Source organism: Haemaphysalis longicornis, unplaced genomic scaffold (genome assembly GCF_048455015.1).
Source record: "Haemaphysalis longicornis isolate Haplotype H1 unplaced genomic scaffold, Haemaphysalis longicornis Haplotype H1 scaffold_10, whole genome shotgun sequence".
NCBI lineage: Eukaryota > Metazoa > Arthropoda > Arachnida > Ixodida > Ixodidae > Haemaphysalis > Haemaphysalis longicornis.
In genome coordinates this window covers 79001446-79007616 of record NW_027526204.1, presented here as the reverse complement: position 1 = coordinate 79007616, position 6171 = coordinate 79001446, and positions in this window count along the sequence as shown.

Below are 6171 nucleotides of genomic sequence, written 5' to 3'. Positions count from 1 at the left end.
TTCTTCTCGTATTGACCTACGACACAAAGTAGGAACAATATCATGTAACACCAACGCATTCTCTCAGTCATTTATTCCTCGGACGTCACAAGATTGGAACCGCCTTCCCGGACTGGCCGCCGCAATCGAAGACAACCATCAGTTTCGTGCAGCCCTAGCTAACATTGTATGATTAGGGCCCATCTATGTTTGTACTTACCTGCTTACTACTTTTGTTGCTGCTTTCTAGTTTTGTGTATAAACCTTGTAACCCACTCCCCTCTGAAATGCCTCTCGGCCTTAAAGGGGCACTGACACAAAAATTTTGCATCTTGTTTTTTTCGTTGCGATAAGTAGCTAGTGACCTACTTATAACCTATAGAAACCTCATTTGCTTCAGCGTGCGACGGTTGTTTAATTAGAGGCATTTTCAATGCGGCCAGTCGCAGTTTCGGTTTCAGCGAGTGCCGCGAAACGATGGATTTTGTGGATTTTGTGTGAACAAAGCTGACCACGTGACCGTCGGAGGGATATCACAGAGCAGAGCCGCCGTAGCACTGTCGAATCCCCATCGACGGCAGTTTCTGCGAATGCCCCCACGTACTGATCTCGTGAGGCGCTTAATTAAAAAGCGACCGTGGATGTGACGCAGGTGCTGCGAGTGCAAATGCTACCGCGGCTAAAGAACGACGCGCGACGCTCGAAACGGTGGGTGGCAAGACGCGCGCTGGGAGCAGCCGGCCGGTCTGCCTACAGGTCCGCCTACAGATGTGTTCGGCTCAGCACTGCGGCGGATATTCGAGTGCCGCTCTCGTAAGCGGTGCAGATGACAATTTTTAATGCAACCCGCAATCGCATCATTAACTCCTTTCTCATGTAAGCCACCATGGTCGGGACTTGGGGACAATTTCGTGCAGCGGTAACAAGCTATCACTCGAGCTACCTGCGCCGGCCTGGGCCACTTCGCGGCCGTGGCCGCCGCCTGCACAGCGACCGTGCGGCTAGCTCAGTGAGCTTTTCGTGCCTCCGGCGCGTTTTCGCATCCAATGGTAATAAACAGTAATAGAAACAGAGTGCCTGGAATCGCTGTAGAACTTTGGTCGCGGCCAGCTGTCCGATTAGCTGACGAAATCACGGCGCCTCCGCCGCCAACGATCGGGTCGTTCGTTCTCGAAAGCAGAAGCTCCGCCCTCCGGCCCTCCGATTGGAGCGGCGAGCCAGGCGAGCCGGCAAAAAACGCCGGTAGTGCGGAAGCGGCAAACACAAACTCGTGACGTATTTGGATGTTGTTTATTTACAATTGCGCGTGGTCCTCTGCTGGCTGCTCGGTTGTGTTTCGCACACTTCAAAATTGATTTTAAATATGTTCTAGGCTGTATTCGCCGCTGATATTTTGCAGATGATGTATATGTGTTCCCACCAATCTATCTCCGAAGTTATCTCGCCTTCAAAATTTTGTGTCAGTGCCCCTTTAAGGGTAGAAATAAATAAATAAATAAATAAATAAATAAATAAATAAATAAATAAATAAATAAATAAACAAACCTAACGACGGCCATCGGCTCTCGGGCGGCTCGTCTTAAAGTATTGTCCATACCGTGCGCGTGTATAATTGTGCCTCGCACCGCCCTAATTCCTTTGTTTTGTACACACGTCAAGCACCTAACAAAGCCTGGTCGCCTACCTATTTGCATCCCTGCCACCGAGTCGCCAGGGTCAGACGCGGAACGAATGGAAACTTCGCCCAGTAGCTCTGAGCCCTCTTCCTACCTTTGACTCCTCGACTGACCTTAAAGGAGCCATGAAGAGAAAATGCAAGTTGGTTTTATTCGAAAGATTTCGTGTTTTATAGTGCCCCCAGCGCTTGTCCGGATACAAACGGTGCTTTATTCACTGAGAAATTAAACAATTTAGGTTAAAATTTTGATTTTCCCGCTCAATCGTGCGTTTTCGTGTCCCCAAGTGACATCAGAGGAACCGACCGCTCTGCAGCCTAGAACACCTTCATTCACGCATCCGCCGTACAGGGTAGAGACACGTAACGCTGGCGCCGCCATGTTCGGTTGCTCGCTCGCCGCCGAAGCAAGTCATTGTGTCAAAACCGCGCTAATATTATCGCCGCAACGCGGTTTACTGAAGAAGTTTGAATCATATTGACTGTTTCGCGTTGCTAGGTCTCGTGGGAAACGAAAAGAATAACGCGTTGAGCCCGTTGGCCCAATTGCGGCGGCACCGGACCGTTCAAAAATTGTCTCCACCCTGTACAGCGGTGTTGGTTTGTTACCGCGTTTCTTTACGTTCCGTAACCTAGATGGCGCCACCATACCGTGGCAAGCGTTTGGTTTGTTTTTGCCCGCATTTAAACCTGGCTTGTTTTTGTTCTGGGAGAAAATATTCGTTCCCTGAAACAGTGCTCGCTCGACAAATGGGATCACGTAAGACACCGTTGCTTGCGTCAATCGGCCAGTGTCGTCTGAGACAACCCCAAGCCCCGTAGTGCTGTGCAGCTAAACCAAAGCATGCTGTGCGCAGTACGAACAGCAGAACGATTCAGTACTTCTATGTTTACATGTGCTTTCGTAACTTCCACTGTTTGTCCCATCATTCTTATTGCTTTGTAAAGAATGTGCCCTAAATTTAAGCGCAAATCGCTCGTTCGTCTAGTTTGTAAGCTCTACCTAATTTGCGTCTGCTTCTGCCAGCCTCCGCCAATCGCAGAGCTTAGCCCATGTGACATCACAGGTTCTGTTGCGGGAAATGAGCTGGTGGGTCGCATGACCATTCCCGTTTTTCCTAATTATGTAGCTTATTTGAGCGAAGTTTACGTTAAAAGTAGTGTCAGTATGATTCTAACGAGACAATCTTTTGAATGAACCAAACTTGTGTTTTCTCTTCATGGCTCCTTTAAGCTCCCGTCCGCTTCAGGCTTTCTCATGGCGGTAATCGCGGCAGTTAAAATGTCAAGAGTCCCTCTCCGCCGGTTTTCTAAACGAACGAAGCGAAATCCTCCTTCAAACGTTAGCATGGCTTTTAACTATTTTGGGGTGACAGTCGCATTTGTATAACTCCTCTTAAGCCTGCTCGTCGGGTAAACACAAAAGCGTGACGAACACAAAAGAAGCTTCCGCGGTTTCTCTTGACGCTCCTCCCGCCCAAGTCAGCTCGGTCGGCGTGAAATAAACACAATAAAAGTAAACACGCTCTACATAACGAACGATAATCTAGTTGCCGGGCGGTATTATTAATGGAGTGAGGTGCGCGAACGTAACAGATACTATGCATTTCCCTTTTTGAATTACGAACAGATTGTCATGGGGTACTCAACAAAGAACGCTCACGCATAAAAACGTACGAGGGAAGTTTCAGAGCGTGCATCATCAGAGCGTGCTAATCATCAGAGCGTGCTAACTATGGCACACCATTGCAATGCTTGAGGAGCTCCGCCATGGGATATCTGCCGGCAGATATCAAAACGTTTAGGGGAAAGAACCCTGAGCAGCCGTGGCACACAAAGAGCAGCGCCCATGCGAATGTGTGCCGTTATTCGAGCGCACCATAAAAATCGTATGATCTTTCTTGAGATATTGTATTTTATCCTATCATAACAATCCACGCCTATGCTCATGCGTCATCTTTAAAGCTTCAAAACGTGACTGGCGTCTCTATAGTGAGCCTTTTTTTAGAGCTGCTAGAACTTATTTTAAAGGCCACTGCCATTTAATTTAGCGCTTCCCTTTAGGTAAAAAAAGAAAGGAATGCGCATGGGTTCTTTTTTTCGGCGCCCACATATTCTGACCTTCTCTGGACAGGCGCATAGCCGCTGTGATCAGCGAACTTTAGGTCGGCAAGACCCACAGATACATGGACGACTACTTGGCACTGTTAGATACTGCCAGTGCACTCGACGTAGACGGAGACAGTGCCGAAGTCGGGAGTGAGTTCACCACCGCTCTTTCCAAAGAACGTACGTTTAAGCTCGAATAGACACAACGAACGTGAATTTAATTTCTAGATTTGGAACTCCATTTTACGGCCAAGCGTGTGTTACATGTACGACCCATAAGCAAGAAGGAGCATTCTCTTTTTTGTTAGTACCCATTTCAAGTTAACCAAAAGGAGGTTGCTACAACGTGTCTTTAAAAACCTGCACCCGTCATAACCTGTTACAAAAAATTAACAGTAGCTAAGCTCGGCTATGCCAGGATATCCGTAGCGTGAGCTAAAGTTCAGCTGGTTATTCTTAGGCTCCCTGGTTGCCTAGGATTACGCATACAAAAATATTGTATGGTCGGCTATAGAAAATCCTTTTTATGGTCGGCTTTAGCTATTTGGCCAAATATTCTTTAGACGTTTCTATGGGTGTCTTTAGCGAATCGTATCGCCATTCCTATGGGTGTCTTTAGCTCCTTCTATAGCCAGTTCTGTGGTTGTCTTTAGATATTCGTATCGACATTCCTATGGGTGTCTTTAGGTTCTTCTATAGCCGGTTCTATGGTTGTCTTTAGCGATTCGTATCGCCATTCCTATGGGTGCCTTTAGGTTCTTCTATAGCCGGTTCTGTGGTTGTCTTTAGATATTCGTATCTACATTCCTATGGGTGTTTTTAGCTTCTTCTATAGCCGGTTCTATGGTTGTCTTTAGCTATTCGTATCGACATTTGTATGGGTGTCTTTAGCTTCTTCTATAGCCGGTTCTATGGCTTTCTTTAGGTCTTCTTTCGATATCGCTATGGCTATAGGGTGTATTCACAGGGCCTTGGACCGCGCGGCGGCGGCGACGCCATATTTGAGGTTGCACTCCGCCGCGCGGGCAGCGCGTTTCCCGACGCGAAACGTTGTTTGCGGCGTGGTGCTGGCAAGAACGTTCGTGTGGACGGTGTTTTTCTCTGCGTGATTCGTGTGTTTGAAAATTCCTGGTCGTAACGAATAGCCAGAATTGTTTTCGCTGCGATATTACGGATGCGCTGTTCACGTCTCCTACAACCGCAGACCCGAAGCAGGCCGAATGACGAAAGCAAGCGCACTGTTTTGTTGTTGTTGTTGTCGTTTCGAAGCGAAGGCCAGGGCAGTGCTTGAAGACGGTATGATTTCGCGCGACGAATGCAACTGCCCGATGGTTTGACAGGCGCGGCCAGCGGCGTGCATAACCCTGCCCGTTTTGGCGATTTCGAGCTATCTCGATCGGTGTCATTCCCGTGCGCTGATTTCCTTATTTCCTCCGTTGCTTGAAGCGACCGTGGCGCGAGTTGAGAAAATTTCTTCACCCAAGGCTGCGAGGATATTTGATGTGGTGGTGGCGTGTGAGATGAGGAGCTGGTTTTACCGTGCCACCCAGGGGCGCCACCCGTGCGCGCTTCTTAAGGAGTATGAGAGACGGCGAGGTTCCCTGGCGACAAAGTTCTGTGCGTTTAACGCACAAAGGTCGTCCATTTGAGCTCCTAATGAAGTGGAACAATTACGCACAGGGTCTGGGTGGAAGCCATTGTGGGGTAAGTACGTTACAAAATTAAGTATGCTGGCGACGACAAAGATCCCACCGATGATTTTCAAGTCTTTTTCTTTCGGTAAAGACGAAGCGGAATTTATAAGCAGAACAAGATTATGGAACACGCTTTGGCTACTTCGAAATCAACGCAAAGACAAGTGACAAAGGCTGCTCTATTTTGTCCCTGCATACATTAACGTTTTAGTCTCTGCGCTGTTTTTGAAGTAGTCAGACTGTGTACCCAGCGTCAAGCTTTAGTGCCTGATCACGTAACACGCTTGGTCATTAGAGAATAGTCGAAGGCGACGAAGAAGAATTGGATCAATTTGGATGCCCGCCATTACCTGGGAAGCGATATTGCATGTACGTGCGTTCACCTCAACACTCGTAGTAGCCCATGTTGAGGCTGGGAGCCCAGTATGGTTCGTCTCATCCATAAAGTAGACCGGCTACCTTAATTTGTGAACATTTTAACCATGCGAATGTTTCAAACTTGTGACGAAGTGAAAGCACCGACGTCCATCGTCCCGGGGCCCACCTGGATGAAACGGGCTCCAACAAATTCGGTACTGATTAGCCATATTATCGATAACTTCTTTGGGAATTCGTCGAATGAAGACAGACAGCCTTCAAGCACTGTCCTAGCCGTCGCTACGAAACAGCGAAAGGAAAAAAAAAATACACGGCGCGTTGATTTTGTCGTGCGGC